The 21,407-nt window shown below is 41.0% G+C and overlaps 1 protein-coding gene across 3 annotated transcripts in view; it reads right to left on the minus strand.

Moving 5' to 3' along the window:
• LOC107043729 (RNA-binding protein Musashi homolog Rbp6) overlaps positions 1 to 21,407 on the minus strand; it is a 385,155-nt gene that overhangs the window by 28,825 nt on the left and 334,923 nt on the right. The window lies entirely within an intron of this gene.

The raw sequence follows: 21,407 nt of genomic DNA on the forward strand, positions 1-21,407 counted from the left end.
ACGACATCATTTCGTCACCCACACCATCTTTTCTCCCACAACTGAAAACTCGTTCATTACAGTTTCTTGTAGTGATGGGAATAGACTCGAGTGCAACGGTGGTGATTACTTTAAGTACAAAGTCTGTAAAGACGTCCAGTTTGAAGTTCATGTCATTTACGGAGGACTCGGTGCTTCCGATGTTCTCTACCTCTGTAAGAGGATTTTGTACGTACTTTCAGCTCATTGTGACTGATATTTAATTAATGTTGTTCTTTTGAGTAGAGTATTAAATACTAAATGGAATCTAGAGCACATCAACAGAGGATTGAGGCTGCTTTTCTAAAATAATACCATCCATTTGTCCGGTAAAAAAAGTTGGGGATTTCTTTGCTGTTCACAAATCCGCAAACATCGCGATAAAATTTAACTGGAAAAACAAATATCCGAGTAACAGGAATGTCTGCCAAGGCAACCGGCTGTACAATTCAATTTCGTTGACTCAATAAGACTTTTTCCTTCTTCCTCACGGAGATTCCCACAAAGAGGGGCCGAATCTACCGGATAAAAACATCGGAAAAATTTGAATATTCTAATACCCAAGGTTTTCTTATTATTTCACAACCCCAGATTTACGGAATGACTCGTTCTTGAGGGGCGAGTCCATATAATCCTGGTTAATATCAAGGAGAATTGGGATGAGACATGCACAAGGGTCACCAGGGGCAGAGTGTCAAGCCCCTTATTTAACTGGAAAAATTCATTTTTTCTATTTCACCAGTGGAAAAAAAATCGTGCACAGTCAGCCCTCCAGTCACCAGCTGCTCTCATTTCAATAAAAACGGATAAGATGAACACCAAAATGTTCATTTTATCTCTCATCCTGTCACATCTTCTCTTATATATCCTCTTAACCCAGAGGCTCCCTCAATGATCCTTATAAGTGCGGTGTAAAATTACCCGTACAGTGCTGCGTCAGTTTATATTCCCCCTGGTTCTTTTTTTTTCCAGTTTCTCATGCTTCTTTTTGTTCTTCTCTCATCCCCTTCATCTGGCCTCCAGAAATTTCCTCCACCCGTCATACTTTATTTCCTCTCCATCTCCCACCTTTATTTCTCCCACGGCTGAATCGTCCCACATAACCTCCAGGCAACTTCCCCCCCCCCCTTTTTGCCCCTTACGTATTCACAATTTTTTATTCCCACTCCCTCTCCCCTCCCTCTCTCTCACTCTCTTTCGCTTCTACTTTTAATTCGTGGTAAAAATGCAAATCGCGCAAAACTTTTTTGCCACCGGGCTTCGTTAGAAAAATTAATCTGGCCACCCAGAGTTTGTTCGATATTAAGGCTGCATTTTTTTCTCCCTTCAGTTCGAAATAATAAAATTAAAAAAAAAATGTGGACAGCAGCCGCTCCATGATTGCACGGGGTACCTGTAATTTTTTACGACTCTTCATTTCTTTTTTTTTGTTCTCATTGACACATTTCACCACTCGATGCTGTGAAAAAATTTCCCTCGCATATTGTGCTGTATTGTTTATTACATTCGAACCTCTAGGGTGTGTTTTTTAAGAGAAAAAGGGAAATGACTGAGTGATAGTATTTGAGCATGTATTGAGTCGCTAACTCAGTAGCGAAGCGGTAAAACGAATCAAATCGACGTAACTCTTACCTGAGTTTTTGAGGAATAGCTCCGAATCGAAGGGAGATGCAACGAAATTTTGGTAAAAGCCTCTTTCGTAGCTCTCAATTCGCTCTATAAAAAAGATCATGACAAGAATTTTGCTATCTGCCTTAGATTCCGAGATATTAATTGAAAACTGACAACAGTAAAAATTATAGATATTAATTTATCAGAAGTAAAAATATGTCGCAAAAAGTGTCGACCTTTCACCCACTTGTAAATACCCTCCAGTGTTGAAAACACGCCTTAAAATGGCCCTGCATCCTTCGACATTTCACATTTCAACTGCAATGGGTCATGTTAAAATTTTTTTATTCGAAAAGAGTTTGAGAGAAATTTTTTCTGCCGAAGTAGACGAGTCGGTTCAAAGTGCTAAAATTTTTTTTTTCCAACCCCTGAATGTGGAAATGTACCGCGCACTTACACTCCATATTACCCATTTTTGCCCCTCATAACTTCCCCTTTGATGCCGGAAATTCATCAAAACACATTACTGAAATCTAAAAAAAACGTCGAATACGATTTTCATGGAAATAAAAAGGCCCGGGAAAAATCGTTAATGCTCACAATCGCTCGATGGTCCGCGATAGTTTCGAGTTCCGTTTCCGGCGATAGTGAAAACAAGTAGGGGATCATTGGGTGGTGGGGGTGGAAGCGGGGAGGGGGAGGTGGGGGTGGCCACCGGATTACCGGTGAAACTGAGTCAGCTTCAACCGGCGCCCAACTACGATCAGTAGTGCAGCCCAGGGCTTCCCGAGATAATGCGGCAAAAGCTCAGATTAAGCCCTCCTCCCTCCCTCCCCCGCCCCCTCCTGCACTTCAATTCTACCCATACTCTTTTAGATAATTCCTCGTTAAATATCGCACCGTAATGGCACCCTTAACCTGAACACTTAATACTACTGATATACTTGTGAATGGGTTTTTAGACAAAATGTTGAGAACAATTTATGACTGGCTTTGGACATGACGGTGATGAAATGTTTCATATATTATAACAATTCAATTTTATCTAATATGGAATTGTTAATACATTCCTCACATTTTTTGTAAGGATCGGAAACTTATACATTCGACATTCATGGAGATGATGAGTAGTTGTACTTGTATCAAGTACTTGATAAAAGTCCTTGTGCTTGCACAAAGTACTGCTTCAAGTACATGTTCTTGCCCAAAGTACTATTCGAAAGCACATGTGCTTGCAAAAGTACATCTCCACAACATTTGTGCTTGCAAGCACTCGAATCAAGCAACTCCACTCATCTGCAAATACTTCGTGCAAGCTCCCCCTTTCCCAATAACATCCAAAAATAATTGATAACTCTTCTACCATACGACTCCATATCAAGATCGCCCTGAATAATCCAAAACCCTACCACTTCCCGATAAACTCGATTGCTTCATTTCACGGGGACACGCGTCACGAGTCTCAAAGGGGTTGTTACAACCCCTCACCTTGACTACTATCCCCCCCACCTACCCGCCGCCCCCTCCAGGTTGCATGCATTTTCATTGCAGCCAAGGCATTCGCATGATTCCATTAAGTAGTGAAGGTAACCCACTGGTCAGACCCCACCCCCTCCCCGGCCAGATAGTAGGACCAAACCGTAAATCAACAAGTTGATCGCCTCATCCCTCTGGCATCATATCTTTACTTGATCTCCTCTCCACCTGCAGTTGAAACTATTCCGCCCCCTCCCCTTCCCCTCACCCAACGGGCTCTCACGTATTGTAGCCCTGGCTATTACCATTGAAACATTAATGACTGCGCAGGCGTGCATACTAGTTGTTAAGTAGATTGTTACTAGGAAATGGTCAGACAGGATATTAGTATTCCCACTACGTGTCTTCTTGAACAGATATGGGGTGATGGGTGGGGGGGGGAGGGGGGTTACGGTATTAATCGATTATGCGAATGTCAAATGACGCAGTGCCACTGGACTTGAGGCTCCTCTCTGTACAGTCACTGTTGTCCACCCCCGTTCCCGTCGTCCACCCCCTGGATCCACTCAGTGCGGAACCCCATGGGAGGAAGTAACTCGAGGTCTACGAGCAGCAGTTACGCGGCTGGACCCTTTATTGGCTACTAACTTCCTGTCCTGTGGCTCGCCACTCCTCCCACTATCTACCCCTCATGGCTGACCAGTAATAACCATTACTACTACCTAGTTTTACGAGGCGACTTAAAACTTTCACAAGCAGTATAGGGTGATGTCAAGTCAGTGCTCATTCTCGTGGGGTATTGACAGTGAAGGAGGCACCGTTGTGATGGGTCATGCTGTGGGGACAGAGAGTCAGATGTATGTTTTGATTTCATCTGATTTGTGATAATTGGGTGAAATTGAGGGGGAGTGGGGGAGGTAGTGTGGTAGTAAGATTTCAAGGATGTGAAAGGTAGATCTGTATCGAATCAAATACTTGAAGTATTTGAAGAATATAAACTACTTGAACCACATGAAGTAGTTAAAGAACTACCAAGTAGTAAAACTATCAAGTATTAAGTAGTTGAAGTAGTTCTTGAAGTATTTAAAGTGTTTGAAGTACATGAAGTACTTGAATCCCATTAAGTACAGGAAGTACAACAAGTACTGTTTAGACGCGTATATTCGGTGCAAGTACGAGTACTTTAGACAAGTACTTGATGCAAGCACACAGCATACGTACTTGATACATGGCACAACTCTCATTCACTTCTTCCACACAATACTTAATTCTCAAGACCCAGAACTTAGATTCTAAGATAAACAAAAAAAGCCCCATAAAACCGTCACCAATAAATCGTAACACTCGCGGATAACTTGAGCAAAATGAAAAAGTGAAATAAAGTTTGAGATGCAAATCGCCAAGTCGAGATGTTAATTCGTATCGCCCGATCGCGAAAGACTGAAACATCCGATAAAGAAGGAGTGAACGAGGGAGGAAACTTTTCAACAAACTTTTACCCCAGTTAGTCAATTACCGCCGGATCTCGAGTCGGCAATAATTTTCACAGTTCAATGATTTCACGATGAAATATTGATTGTTATTTACCAAGAGAAAAAATAATAATGTGGCTTCTCAATGTCAGAATTCAGGGACGCGGGGGTTAGTTTTTCCTCGCTCACTCACTCCCCAGTGGCAACTGGCGTCGATAATGGCTAGCGATCAATTAATTACCGTAGACGGCGTTGGCGAACGAGCGTGAGTGACTAATTACAGTGGATCGAGTTGAATCCCCCGTGGGGGTGACAAACGCGTCCCCTGCATACATCCAAGCCCCCTCTTCACTCCTTCTCTCCTCAGCCCTTTTGATTTCATCCCTACCGCATTCCATCGTTACAACCGTCTCATCGCATTGAACTATCTCTGTCCTCATGAATTGCCCTTTCCCCATTCCCTTTCATTTTCATCAAGTGCAATGCTGCATACAAATGCAGGAATCAATTAGTGAATCAGTTAATTACCAACTTTACCAGTCTTCACACTGGTCGGTTTTCTTTTTTCCAATCCAATTTTAAAGAAGAAAGTCAGGGAAGCCATTGCTATTTCACGTTTCGCAGAAACTTTCTACAAAAATCATCTTGTCGTAATCAAGACGAGAAATCCAAATGAGTTTCTTCTTTCTTCATCACTGGGGGTAGAAAATTTCTCACTGAGGAATAAAATTGCGAGATGAAGTGGGATGAATCTCTTACGATAGATTAGGCAAGCGGTTATTCGCCAGATGTCTCTGCAACAGTTTTATGATATCATCTGTGCAGATGTTTCTGAATTGAGGTTAAACTTTAACGGAAATTTCCAGCAAACTGTTGATGCCACTGTGATGTGTGGTCGAATTTCCTGTGGCATTTGCATAATTCGTCGTTGAAGCCAAAATAATAATGATTCACGATAATTTCCAGTGAGTCCAAACAACGTTTCATTCTTTGTATCAATTACCAGAAATTTTGCCGCGGTTTCATCACTTCATTATGACATCAGGGGATTAAATCTCCACGCAATTCACCCTCATCACTCCAGATGACCTTAATCAGACATGATTGAGAATTCAAGATTGGAGGATTTTCCTCTCCGGTATGATGTTTTTTTTCTTCACTAGAAATCATATGAAGTTGGCTGTTACAGTCTGGAATAGCGCCATAAGATATAATTGAACGGAATCCCTCTCTATTAGAGGTAACCATCATTTCACCAAGAGCCCCGAGACCGCTTCGCCTCTCTACTCGGCCCCTCATTTAGGGGATGAAGCAAGCCCCATTGCCATCCAACCCAGTGAATTCACTGCCTCTTCAGTCTCCGTCTCCTCCTCTCACTCACTTTCTCTCCCTCTCTCTCCCTCTCGCAATTCACCCCTGTCCCGCCCTGCACTCAACTGGTTTTCGCTTCCCATTTCGCCACACCACACACATACACACGAGTGAGGCGAGAGTATTGCCCATATCCAAGAGAAGTGGATACATGTATCGTATTTGTCAGGAACGAACTATTCCGTATGTACGCCACGCGGTTTTGACCCCCACCCCCTACACCCTTTGCGCTCTGTGCACTTGTGGCGGGAAATTGCTACGATTTATTATCACAAAGTTGGGCGGTACCCATTCGGTAACTTCTTCACGTTGATGATTTCCAGAAGTCGTTTGTCAACGCGCCCTTACATTATCACAAGTTTTTTTTTTCATGTTTGATGTATTCTCGGGAACTTCACGACTCGTATCTGCTGATTACGACTAGTCATAATGAGTCGTTGTTTAATCAACGAACGGAGAGAACTAGGAAATTCTCCCGTGAATTTTCGTTGTCGAAAATCTCGAGAAATTGGGAGCTCTGTTTTACCATGATAATGAGTCTCGCAATCAGCGAAAACCGTTGCACTGGGAAATGTTTACGCTGCAATTATATAGATGAAAAGGTGGAGTTGGAGGGGTGATGGTGTTCAACAATGTGTGAGGCGAAAGGGTGAAAGGGCATGAGCATATTTTCCCGCCAATTATAGACAGCTATGATAGAGCGATTAGGACGGATTCTCAAGACATTTTGGTTATCGATAATATAAAAGGCTTCATGGGATTGTGTATTGATGTAAAATTGAATTTCCAGGACTAGTATAAATTTTCATTGATGATATTTGTCTCGATCGATTGAAACTTCCTTCTGAGTAGATGCTTTTTTTGTGAGCAAAATGGTGAGCATCTGGCTTGGCTGTGATTTCTATGGTTCATTGCGGTGTTGATGATAAATGATCATAAGGTACGCCTGATGATATCTGTGATCGTCAACATTTGACTCAATGAATTTATTTTCATTCTGAGTGAATGTTTTTTTGTGAGCGGGATTCTCAGCATCCGCTATAACGATTGTGGATTTTCAAGACATCTCGATGACGACACAAACTAGATTCTTCAGTTTTCCACTTTCCAGCTATTACATCTCCTGAGAAAAAGGAGACTCAATATGGTAATAGACTCTGATGTATGCGCGTCAATATCAATGACGCAGAAAGCTTCACGAGATAGGGTATATTCATGGGATTTTCATCATTGGATCGACTGAGAATTCCCAGGACGTTTCTCCGATAACTTTTGCCTCTTCCTCTCACTCATTCTCTCTGTCATTTCTTTTTTTTTTTTTAATGAGCCGATCGAGAATAAGTCGCTCAGTGAAACTTTCAACGAGCAGTGGAGAGAGGACCAGAACGAGCAAAAAGGGTACATAAGACAGAATTGAGAAAAAAGGGGTTGAAGTCTATAGTGTCTTTTCGCCGGATTTGTAAGATCGTAAAGGTCTGTTTCCATGAAGACGATGTCTCGCTGTAACAGCGTATAACATCATTCTCTACGATGTCTTTGGGTGAAGAAAAAAGAAAAGTTTGCTTGCCTCTTTTGAACATTAGTGAAGACCAGGTTACGCCCAGCGATATCGAGTAAAAAAGCAACAGTCGCCAAAGTTTTATTATGAAACAATAAAATATATGTGTATTCCAGGCAATGTGACTGTGTGCCACGGGCGCACTTTGATTTACGAGACAAGTTTTATATCGCATTGGGCTATAGTGAAGAAAGTAGAAAGAGAATAAACCCATCTCTCTCCTGCCGCCAAAGCCATCTTCTCTCCTGCTTTATCTCATTCTCTTCTGTTAACTCAGGGAGATAGTCACAATACTACTGATATTACGTCTTTTTTTACATTTCTACATTATGAAACTTCTACTCGCTTCTTGATCCAACGGCCACGCGCGCATATGTAAGAATGAGAAAAATTTTTAACGTCTGTATTTTTTTTCTCAATTCTCTTGGGGAGGAGTGAACAGGCAGCGAAAATTTTAAATTCAATGCTTGGGGCAGTATTGAGTTTTTAGGAGGGCTATAAAAGGGAGGTTAAGTGCACAAAAATAGCGTAAACCTCGAGCAGCGTGGGGACATTAGTGCACTTGCTTTGAGAATACAGCTGGGGAAAAAAAGTTTCAAGTTATTTAATTTCTTTTCAATATCGAGTTATTTTTGATGGTCAATTCAAACTTTGGGGTGAAGTGATTCTTCCCGTGAACAGAATTGCGAGTAGAATGTTTGGTTGGGAATTCTACAGCTTGTTGTTGATGATAATGAAGGCGTATGGAGGACTAGCGTCCATTTTCTGTTGATAATATTTCCCTCTATTGATTAAAATTCGGTTCTGAGTCGATTGTTTTTTTTGTGAGCAGAATTGTGAGCGTTTCATTTGGCTATGGCTCTTGCAATTTACTGATAGTTGTTCCTCTGGTGAATGATCATAAGTGGTCCGTATTATTCAATGAATAACATTCAATGAATATTTGACTCAATGAATTTAATTTCCTTCTGAGTTGATCCTTTTTTGTGAGCGGAATTGTGAGCATCCGCTGTAATGATCACTTAGATCGCATTCTGTGGCTGCAATTGATATCTTTGACTCAATTATTATAATAGAATTGAATTATGTATCGCGGTAGAAAGACGTAACTGATCCCAAGAGATCAGCAAGGCGCATTTGGATTAGCCTATATGGGTTAAAGCGTAACGCTGTAATCTCAGCAATGTGTATCCATTTGGTCCCCGGGGCACATAAAGCAGCCTATCCGGTTGTAATCCGAGCTTAATTGCCCACCGAATCAATGCCAGTTCGGCCTCTCTCCCTTCACATCTCTGTTATAACAGAACAATCATGTCCGGTTTTGGACATTTGTTTCATGTACTTGCAATTCAATTCATCTCAACGTAACAATTAATCACACTGTGGGATTCAACACATTGAGTATGAGATTGTCACAATTACAAAATAATTACGCCACAAGGGAGAGGAGAACAGATGAATTCGGGGAGACTGATTGGTGCTATCAAGAAAACTCGTTCAATTAACTCTGGTACAGGAGAAAGAGAGTGGAAGGACGACTGGTGTGGAGGAGAGAGATCGTCAATTAACTTTCGCCACAGGGTGAAATGGAATTGATGAAACTCGGCAGATTGTCCGCAATGAAAAATTGCCGTTTTATTTTCTTTCTCCGGGTGCCTCCACTTATAGGGAAAAGTTCAAGGGTTTTTTCGGCAAATATACTTTTTCCACGTTATATTCTGGGTTATCCCCTATCCCCTATGGTCTCTACGTTGATGGTAGTAATTAGTAACAGTCATGCATTGCGGTGATTTATGATCTCAGTTGTTATTTTTCTCCACTGCGGAGAGCATTTCGGAGTAGTTTGAACAATTAATTTGAGGTCTTCAAATTCGTTTTACTGAATCAATCAAATTTTTGAAAATCCCATGGACGAGTCAAGTTTCACGGGAATTAGTATAATTATCGTGCCAGATTAATTCACGTGAAGCTTCCGAAAACGCAGCGTAATAGGATGCAGAGTGTGCAGGTAGTGAAGGGAGGAAAAACCCGAACGTTGAATTTTAAAGAGGAGACTAATTATTTTCCAAGCTCCCCAGGAACAAGGTAGGATAAACTAATTAACTCGGACCATTTTTTTTACATTTTTTTGTAATAGTACTCGTACGTTCCCATGCATGCAATGCACTGGCTACTGCGGATCGATTTCTCATGCTCTTTTCTATATTTTTTGGAGCGTTTTTAGTTGGTCTCGGATTTTTTTTCCATTAAAACAAAAAAGAAAAAATTGGGAATTTAATTCGCAGATAAATCGGCCCATCAGCTTTTTGAGTTGAAATTGATATCTCGAGGGAGAACTGAAATTGTGCCGAAGATTTCTACAATTTCGATGAATTATTTTCATGTAAAATTGGCAAACTCGGGAGTTCTTATACTAGTTGAATTATCCGGTATGCTAATCCCCATTTCCATCACCACTGACGTCACTCCTCCAGCATCGTTCTCAACTTTTCAAATGAATTAAATTTGCCATTCACGCAAACGCATAAATACAGGAATTTCAAATTTCTCCAAAAACTGATTTTGTCCCTCTTGAGGACGGTCTGTCCTTTGGCACTCATACTTTATTCGCCACATCTATATTACACGTATATTTGGTGAGAATACAGTCGTATATTCAAAGACAGATAAATACTCGGGGATATGTATTGCTGTGTCATTCATTTGTCCTGCGGCGAAAATGTCGACGATTAAATGTCAGTTTACTGAGATGTCGTCGACATCTTCGTCGTCGTATCTTATACTGCCTCCCTCTGCACTAGGCGCTCTCACGCCATTTCTCTCCCCCCCCCCCACCTCATCCCGTCGAGGGTAATACGCGTTTCCGTCGAGATTGGGATTCTAAGACACACCCACTGGTACTTCAGTGCTATGCAATGCCTTTTGACATTCACAGTAACTGCCGGGCTGTGTGCGAGGGATTCCCGTGGTATCTAATATCCATACAGTCGTCGTCACACTTGAAATATCAAATTGACTGAGTTTCATGAGACACGCTTTCATCCATTTGACTTTGTACATTGAAATTTAACGATATTGAATGTCATGTAGGTGGAACACAGGGGTTATAGAAAGAAAATGTTATGGAGAAGTTTGTAGATTCAATCTTCCAATATGTTGGAGGAGTAGTGCTGAATGGGAATGGATATTCAGAGGGAGAAAAATGGTGATCGGAACGATGCGATTATGCCGGGGGCAAATATCTTGGCATAACTTGATCAAAAATTGAGATATTCAGAAAAATCAGGTCGCATTTTCTTTGCCTTGCAAAAACGCAACTTTTTTGCTTGAAACATTTTTTTGTAAAATATATACCTTAGCTATTTTTTCAGGAAAAAAGTCGCGATGTGCACAGGAAATTATTCATTAGAAGGCGTTGATTCTTCTCATTTAATCCTCAGAAAATATATAATGTTCCCTCCTGCAAAACAGTGGAGATTTTCTAGCCATGACTGGTATGTTCATTGCATCAGAAGATAGTGATCGTGATTGGAAAATCTCCCGAGCTCAATAACGCCCGGAATTTGTACTTCCATCGGTGTTTTCCTCATTTCTGCTTATGCTGCATGTTACTTCAATTGTCAACCAACAATGAAGTTAGGAAAGTGTCGTGCGGTGTCTTTTCTCTCGCCATTTTCTTTCATCTCTTCACACTCACATTTTTCGTTTTGCTGAGTACATGCCCGTCACTTCTCCACTTATCCTCCTCATCCAGACTTATCCGTGTTTATGATTTTTTTTGTATCTTTGTTTTGTAATTTTCTGGTCTGTTGTTCAACACAGCAGCCAACAATCGAAGTTTCTACTTTGTTGTAATGGTACTTAGGTCGTGCAGATTAACAAACTCCCAACGTTAGTAACACGCTGGGAGCCTGCCACATGGTGTTTACGATATAGTAAATCTTCAGAGGATTAGCGATAGATTCACCTATAGATTAGCTACCAGTAAAGGTTTGTGGGAGCACTAAAACCACCAAGTTTATGCAATTTTATGATCATGGCTGTTTCCAAAACCAGGTGACGCGGATCACATGAACTTGTCGAAATGGTAGTGAATTATATGGATTAGTAGTGTGTGTGTTGATAAACGAAATTAATTTTTGTCTGCCACTCCGAATGATCTTTCTCTCATTTTTCTTAATTAAAAAGTAAACGAGGAATCTTATGACCTCCTCGCGATGTTTCTTTCATAATTCAGCAGAACAATTTCTTCGTTCCTTCTGCATGCATTCATTTAATTTTTTCACTCCTTTCTTTTTCTCGTCACGTCGCTTTCTCCGACACCCACGGGGAAATGCCAACTGTTGCAACGATCCACCGGGAGAACGCACGAACTTGCTAGGTTATTCCATGAATGTGCGAGTGAACGTTGGAGAGGTGGATCCTGGATATATAGAAAAGCTACCCCTCCAGTCTCCCCAGAGAACTCTAGAGGGATGGAGGTAGGGGTGGATGGTAACCAACCGCCGAGCCGCCGGCAACACATTCTGACGCCCAGCGTTGTATTAGCTGAGTGATGGACAACGCATGAATTTCCTATGCCCGAGAACATTTCTGATGATTTCGGAGCTATAAATTTTCTGGTTCTGCAGTCATTCCTGCGAAAATTTATTGGTGAATCAGAAATGGAAGTTCGTGGGACTGGAGAGGTTTGTTCGGTGACAGGAATCTGGTTTTTTAGATTCCTGGATGTGGATGGTTTGATGAGGTTCTAGGTGAATTCTTGGCATAACTTCTTCAAGAATAGAGATATTGGGACGAGTCACATCACGTTATCTTTGGTTTAACAGGGCGCAAAAATCTTTTTCGAAGCATTTTTTTGTGAAATACATGGGTCACTTGTTATTCCAAGTGAAAGGTTTGATGTTTGAAATGGTGTCACGATGTAACTATCATTTTTCTTGGGATAACTTCGTCAAGAATAGAGATATCGGGAAGAGTCACATGATATTTTCTTTGTATTGACAGGGCGCAAAATCTTGTTCGCAATATTTTTTTGCGAAATGCATTAGTCACTTGTTATCTCAGGTGGGAAGATTTGGTGATTGAAATGGTGTGATGATGATCTATTAGATTTCTTGGCATATCTCCGCCAAAAACGGAGATATTAGAACCAGTCATATAGCATTTTCTTGGTCTCAAAATGGCGGAAAATTTTCGATTGAAATTTTTTTTCATAAAATCAATAGACAAGTCGTCATTCTCTATTAACCGGACACTAAAACTAAATTTCCATCAAATTTCACTGAGAAAGTTTCATTATGGACTCCTATTACGGTTAAATTTTTTGTGAAACTCCTCCATGAATTGAATATCTGCTTCCGCAAAACTCAAATTTTATTAACAATATTTCAATGGAATTAAATACTAATTGAAAGTAGTTGGCTCGCATTAAAATGTCAAACAAAATGAGAACTGTACTGGTTTGCACTCGGGGAAATGGTAATCGGCGCTCGGAGGTATCACTTGGGAAATCCAAGCATCATTTAATGTTTGCTAGTCGACGCTGGAAAATGCCAGTATAACTGACTACATTCCGCATATATACGTGTAGTAATACTTGTGTAGATGGTAGCCAAGGGGTTTGATGTTGTACAGGCATTCAAGCCATGATTTTCCAACCCCTATGCTAGATTATGAACGACTTATGACGCCTGAGGGTGGTGAGTTGAAATTTATACAGCCTCGGAATGACATATATCTTCAGAATGAAAAAGCAGAACAATCTGAAAATAAATGGTTCCAAATTTTTCTCATCATTTCTCCCTCGATAATTCTAATAATTCAAAAGAAAACCGATTGAATTTTTCTCATTTCATCTTCGTTTATTTAACCATTTGCGAGCATTGAAGAATGGAAATTTTTCGCGGATGAAAAAACTTGAACTTTTTTGTGAACAATTTTTTTCTGAAAAAGCCGAGTAATGAGGTGAAGAAGTAAGTTTAAACTTGAAACTCACTCCTGAAAACCCTCTGAATTTTTTATCGATACATCAACGTCGTTTCAGAGAGATTATCTGAGCAAAATGAATTTTCAAGAGCACCAGTTTTTTCTTTATCATCTAAGACCGGCTCTCATCAGGTTTTGTAGGTTTCACTGTGTGAAATGAATTACTTTGACTCACAAAAAATGGTCCTTCCGGGTTTTAAATGGGAGATTGACATTTACCTGGAACAGAAAAAAATGGGACACATCAATTTCAGGGGACAAATATTTAATATCGCTTATGAATGTTAAAGGTAATCGGGACATTTTTCTGCGGGGATAAAAAATCCGTCGAATTTAGTGGGCGAAGCGTAGTTGAAGGGTAAATGGGTGCCACCCCTCGTGGGGATTGGCAGTAATCCGATAGGCCTAAAGGCCTGACTGTGGCACTTAGTATGATTAAACGCGACAGGTTGTCCCGGGCTTTCTCATTTTTTTCCTTTCCACCCCCTTGATTCTTCAGGCTTTTCTTTGCGAACACTTTTCTCATGATTTTTTCCCCTCCTCCTTCACCCCTGCTCGTTGAGTGCAGATTACAAAAATTTATGGTGACGTGCAATTTTTTTTTTAACAGAATCAACATTTTTATTCTCGGGGCTGCTACGAGGGCAGAAGTTACACGAAGAATTTCGTACAATTTCCGGATCAATTTGCGGTAATTGAATCACTACGAGTTTCGGGGAGGGGCTCTTCCAAATGTGTTTTCGAGGGTCATCTAATTTCTGATACGATTGGATGCTCAATCAAAAATTAATTATCGCAGTCTCCAATTTGCTGGATAACGGAAATTACAACTCGTCGTCTATTTTGTTTTTGGGCAAGTGGTGAGTTGATTTCCGGGGAGTTGGTAATTTCTTTAGAATATCGGAGATGATGGAAATGTCATGAAACACAAATTTGAAAAGAGAACTCATTAAATAATTTTCTCATTGAGTTTAATTTTTCATTTCGTTCAACTGCTCAATTCATCATTTTTTTCCGGGTAAATGTGACGTAGATTATATTTGCATGAATAGTCCAAGTGGTTTCGTACATTTCATCAATAGAGCCCATATTTATGAGATGAAAAGGCGAGTGCCATTTAGCAATCTCGAGAGCTGGATTGATTCGAGGATCATCAACGAAAAAACGTGCGAGTCCAAATGATCAGCGTCCGATTCAAAATTATGAGCAACAAAAAAAACTCCTGGGCATGTTAAAGCGACAAGTATTGATCCGAACATTCATTTGTAGTATTCCGCATATATATTTGGCTAAAAAAAAATCCTGAAAAATCAAACTATCTCCAACACCACTGAAACAGACATCTCCCAGCTCCTTGTAATTCCACACAAGCCATCGCCCACTGGAAACTCTCAATCCCCATTCCAGGGATTCGCTAGAAATGGTGGAGGGATTGAAAATCGACTCTCTGTTCTCCCTCGGCTTCATCAGAAATCTCGAAGAAGTTAATTTTTCGAGCGTGAAATTGCGCTAATCCAGGGATATCTGAGAATCCGAGGGACCAAAAAGGGGATGGGAGGATGGGGTAAAATGGATTCCAATGCAGTTTCTGAAATTAATCGGGATCGAGGGGTGGAATGAAATTCTCAGACCCCTCTATTATGACTAAAATTCAATTCTCAATTTCCGGAATAATCAGGCTGGGTGTTGCAGGAGATAATAAAACCTCTGAATTTTAATGGTTCATTTCACTTTTGTCACTCGAGGCTGATTAAATATCTGAACATTTGTGCACGATTTACATCGCCTAATTTTCACATTACAACACATTTAATGGGGTAGAAATTGAGCGTTTGAACGCTGAAGTCAGCGTAAAAGTTACGGTTGTATTTCGTACGGATTCCGGTAGATGGCGGATTATTCTCGCGAGTGAATGCATCAGTCGTGATCATTGGGTCCGAATAGGGGCATGAGTGTGAAGGAGTAGCTGAAACGGTAGCTACTCCCTTTATGTGAAAACCGACCGCTATATGGCGCGTCCTTCTCACAATTAATTCATTTGGTACAAATTTGGTCCTGAGCTCATCCCTCCCCAGTGGATTGATCTGAGGATGGGGTAAAATCGACACCAATGTAGTTTTTGAAATTAATCGAGATCGAGGGGTGGAATGGAATTCCCAGACCCCTCTATTATAATTAAAATTCAATTCTCAATTTCCGGAATAATCAGACTGGGTGTTGCAGGAGATAATAAAACCTCTGAATTTTAATGGGTATTACAGAAGATAATAAAGCTCCTGAGTTAGAATTCTTCATTTTCCTTTTGTCACATGGGGCTGATTAAATACCTGAACACCTGTGCACGATGGTGGAGCCCCTAGTTTTGATATACTACGACACATTTTATGGGGTAGAAATTAAGCGTTTAAACGCTGAAGTCAGCGTAAATGTTGCGGTTGTATTTCGTATATGCGTGCGTTTATTATAGGTGTATGTAACACGTGCCTCTAATCTCCCCCAGTATATCAGCAATAAATGGGTAGGAAATATCCCCCTAGTCCCTGGTAAGAGTAACCAAACTGAAATGTAACGTGGATAGACCACCCTTGAATCATAAATCTTGGATCAAATTCTGCTCAAGCAATTGGCCCCGTATATTTCAATAATTTCCACTGATGCGAGTGGAACTCCTTGATGATATCCCGAATGAAGGAGCGTAGGATTTCATTCTTCGAATATTGTAAGAAACGGCAGCTGAATCGCAGCCAATAGTCTGGGAAGATTAACGTAATGAATTTTTTGGCATAATTCTTCGTGAAGACTATTTGAAAAAGTGGTGGGACGAACATGATCACCTTGGAATGACTCCAGTGGGGTTGGTTGACAGCTTATTGGCGAGCTACCATCGCCCATTCACGGCTCTTTAGTAGGAAAATTGTGTGAGGGAGAGGTTTATTTGATATGAACTGATAGGGTCCTGAATAGAGCACGTAATATTCATTAATCTGGATAGAAAACTTGGTAAATCTTGGTAATATATAATCTCAGTAAAAATACCGGCAGAGGGCCGCCTCCGCCGGAGCCCGCGAAATTCAAAAAAAATTCTCATAATTCAATAAAACTGACTGATATGGTGTTGTCGATTATTGGACACGACCGGAATAAAATACCCTAATGCCAATTCCAAAATAAAATATGAATAACAATGAACTGGGTCAGATCCAGATATCTATCCAGCTACGTCATCGTCCAAAAAAGCCTGATATTTGCCAATCTCCAAAATACCCCAAACAAACTTTCGGGCTCCTCGACCCCCAGTTCACCACCCGAAAACTCCGTATTAACCTTTAAAAATCAATCTATTTTCACCATAATTATTGCAGACGGCTTGAAACAGGCGATAATTCACTGGGATGCACGTCTTCCGTCTTAATCGCCAAGCGTGGCCCCGTGATGGATGGGATGTTCATCGTTCCGCGAACTCTAGACCCTCACCACCTCCCCCTCCTCCCGCCCTTTAACCCCACCACTTCCCTGTAATTCTGAGATATCCCCCTCGGGCTAGCTCCGTTAAGGCTACGCCCTAATTACAGCACCGATAGGTGCAGCTTATATCACTGTTGACTGCCCCTTACCCCCTTTCCCACATTCTCATCCTCATTTACCACCCTCTCCCCCCCCCCTTCCCTTCCGAAACTATTTCTTGACAGTCGCTGCACGCGTTATTAATCGCCAATTACTCGCGCCTCTAATCTCATCTAATTGACTTTGCTGTGAAAATCATGTGGAAAGGGGGTTAACGAAAGTCATCTGCGTTTGGAAGTTTGGTGGTAGATTGCGGGGTCACGGATGACAGATCAAGTCTCATAGGGCTTTCTAGAGCATAACTTTGAATTCAAATTAAATTAGTAATTGCGGTGTTTGATAACTCCGTGGGTAACAATGAGATCTGGTGTATTCAAGTAAAAATGATCCGCTAGATGGCGAATCGTTCTCGCAAGTGAATACATGCCTCCCGACGATTGATTTTGAATAAAGGGATTCATTATCGATTCAATCATTTGGAATTACATCCATTGGCTATTGCGAGGCATCAACAAATTCAGTCCTGATCCCATCCCCTCTAGTGGATTGCATTCAATTCCAAAAGGGATGACAGCTATCAGCGATAGTCCTGGCGTTAGCATCGAGGGATAATTAGACCAGTTGTTACGGTTGTACACTGTTACCCAGTTTACTGTAGTAAGCGAGAATGGACAGGAAGACGCCATCACCTAACATGGACACAGCGGGATAGATAGAGATAGATGAAGCGAGACCACTTATACTCTGACACTGTTGAGACCATCATGAGTGGTCGTGCCTCGCACTTCAGGGCAATCTAACAGCGACCACTTAACCATTGAATTCCACTCGAGAGCTATCTAACACCGCATAATTATCGTGATCAAAATGGCGTCTATCATTATTCACAGCAAATATTAATCATTCTTATTGTCATCTGGTGCCTCATAATTATCACCAGGTCAACGAGTTTCGATGGCGAGAAATTAAATTCGATACTATTGAGGGATGACTTGAGGGGATGAAATTTAAACAGTTTTATGAGCTACAGCCCTTTGTCAATGTATCCTTTATGCATGACCCGAGGTACATCCTCCTTTAATAGCACTCGGTACTTGGACCAAGGATATCACAGAATATCGCATGGTGTTTACAGCGATATGATAGCAATTTTTCTCACAGGGAGTATTTCTCACCCCCTTCGGTTCACTGTTCCACGTTTTCAATGGCCATATAATCACCCTGGTGAAACTATTTGTGAGATAACATGACCAGTGGATTTTACGATCACGGCTATTACTTCTTCTCTCATCCCTTCATTCGCATTTTTGTAATTTTTTTTTCAAGTCGTATTCTTTTGTTCGGGAATTTATCACCCTTCGGTAGTTGAAAATAAGGGTTGGAAATTTTATGAGAAAATATAGAATTGTTGGGTATGAATAATTGACAGACATATTCATCACGATTGACAGCCATGGGAATAGCCATTATCTTATTCTTTTTCCTCGTTTCGCTGATGAATGGAACTCGCGTGGTGGTAATTATAACCCACAAGGTGGCACGAAGAGGTGGGCTTTTATATCTGATACTGTTGAACTTTATGGATATACCCACCCTCGACTGGTTATAAACCATTCCATACGGCTCGATAAACGCAAATCTATGTCCCGTAACCCTTTCCATTCTGAGCGGGGTGAGAAAATGTTCCTCTGAGGAATGTGTTGTGGATCGTGACAGGATAACATACCAGAGTTCCGTTGTGCACGGAATTGTAGATTTATAGGTTAGTTTGTTTGTTGCCATTGTATTTTTCCTGATGTTTTTAGGGTCGATAAAAATTTCAAGAGGTATTGATGATTGCGATTTTGGGTTGAGGCTCAAAGCTAGTGGTGGTTCCGTCAGAGAGCATTTGTTGATATTCAACAGTGCTTGGGGACTCGGTAAATGCCTCATTAGCACCGATTGAATGCTCTTTGTTGAGGATTAAATCAACATTTTATTTTTTAGAGAGACCTTGCTTCTGATTTCGATCAATATTTGGAGCAGACAGATTCATTTTGGAAAGCCATCAGTTTCTAGACAGCTAATGCATTGCTGTTCATTATTGATAGATTAATACTGATGATGTTACATTGCAGTGGATTTGCACTAGAGCTTTGAATAACGCACAATGTCCAGAGATCTTTCTGATGATTTTATAAAGAGGTGATCAACGAATATTGCATTTCCATATGTGCTTATGCTCTTGTTGTTGTTGAGAATCCGTTCAAAACTTCATGTTTTGGAAAAACCCTGCTTCAGCTCTAGGCAGCTGGTAATGCATATCAGCTTTGGAAGCAGATAGATTTGTTTCGGAAAGCTGTCAGGTTCAGACAACTGATGCATTACATGCACCACTGTGAATTATTGATGGATTATCTTGGTTAATGTTACATTGCAGTGAATTTGGCTCAGCATCATTCAATAATTACGCCAGCTATCTAGAGATGATGATCACATTCAATATTGATAGCTCTTTGATGGACTTAAGAAACTCTATCTCGAGCATTACCAATGCATTTCAAAGCAACCTATCAATAACGATAATTTCGCTAATAATTACAACATCAAATAACTGACTAAATGCGGGATATATTCCTATGCAACAGGCCTTGGGGACTGTAATCTTGCTCATTAGCAAGGATTGAATACTCTTTGTTAAGGATTTCATCAACATTTCATATTTGGGAAAAACCTTACTTCGGTCGTAGGAAGCTTCTGATTCGGATCAGTTTCGGAAGCAGATAGATTTGTTTCGGAGAGCTGTCAGGTTCAGACAACTGATGCATTACATGCATCACTGTGAATTATTGATGGTTTATCTTGGTTGATGTTACATTATAGTAAATTAGGAGTAGTATCATTCAATAATTATGCGCGTAATCCAGAGATGATGATCACATTCAATATGGATAGCTCTTTGATGGACTTAAAAACCTCTATTTCGAGCATTACGCCTATAATTACATCAAATAATGAACTAAATGCGCAATATATTCCTCTGTATGCAACATATAAACTCAAACCGGAATTCCCTTCCCTCGCACACCCATCAGCGTCATAATCCAAAAAACAAGTGAAGTTCTACAACTACCCTATCTCCCTTCCTCTCGCGACGTAAACTTTTGTATTTACCTCTCCACTTCCCCGCCAGACTTTCCACCCTACCCTCCATTTCTCCCTTAACCCCTCTGCCACCCCACTATCCCCCGCTCTACCTAAAGTCGCCGAGGCTGCACACTTAATTGTGTAGTCGTGGCATTATGCCCTGTAATTTAATAATGCGGACTTTGCGGACTCCCGTGTGTAAATAAAAGTGGGTTTTCAAGGAGGGATGAAAATGCAGAGAGAACAGAGATGGGAATATAAATCCAGCAGGAAATGTACAGGGATAGGGTACATATTTTCCGACATAATAGAGGGGAAAAATAAAAATACAGTAGCTGGCATAAAATCAAAGTTTTGGACTGAATTCTTCTATTTATTCTTCATCTACATTGGGGGAAATACTCGGACAAGAGAGATATTTTCAGCCCCAGGCTTTCTTCAATGAGTGGAAATGTCGAAATTTAAATTTCGCGCCAAAAATAAACTATAAATCGGAATGTACGCTTGGGCTAGGGTGACTTGAGCTTCGCGAATAGCTTCCACATACTGATTAATTATTAAAGAAGATGAAAGTGTTCAACTCATGAACCTAATGACGTCAAACGGACTAATTAAAATAATGGCCGGAATTACTAAAGCACCATTTTGTACTTCCCCGAGTTTGAGAGGCAACTCAGTCGGAAAGTATAAACTCCACGTATATACGGAATATCGCAGCGTCATCCCTTTCATCCCAAGGTGGACAAAAGCATGTATGTGTGTTCATGTAGACGAAGGGCTGCAGAAGGGGGGGCGGTAGGTGGAGAAATGGAGAGAAGTGTGGGTTAGAAGCGGAATGTCCGTAAATAGCTGAGATGGCAAACGCCTGGCCAATATGCATGTGAATGGAAGATACCCGACACGCTCCCTTGCCACGCGCATTTCCCATAACTTCCAACCTAACCCCTCCAAACCCCTGATGGAACGAAAGGACACGTACCCTCTTTTCCCTTCAGCTCTATCCTAGCGGCGTTTCAGCCCTCGTGTTATCCCTCGTACATACAGACGCCTGGTACTCTCGTTCCATCCACTGTATCACTTACATTCGTGTTTTCCCCTCCACTCTGGGCTCGGGCAGTCTCGGTCTTTGCCAGCTGTGTTAAATCACCCGGAAAGATAGCCGAGGAAATGGATGACGGAATGGAATATAAGGATAATTTCTTTTGGAATCTTTCGGGGTAGAC

Source organism: Diachasma alloeum, unplaced genomic scaffold (assembly GCF_001412515.2).
Source record: "Diachasma alloeum isolate Michigan unplaced genomic scaffold, Dall2.0 Dall_scaffold_00622, whole genome shotgun sequence".
NCBI lineage: Eukaryota > Metazoa > Arthropoda > Insecta > Hymenoptera > Braconidae > Diachasma > Diachasma alloeum.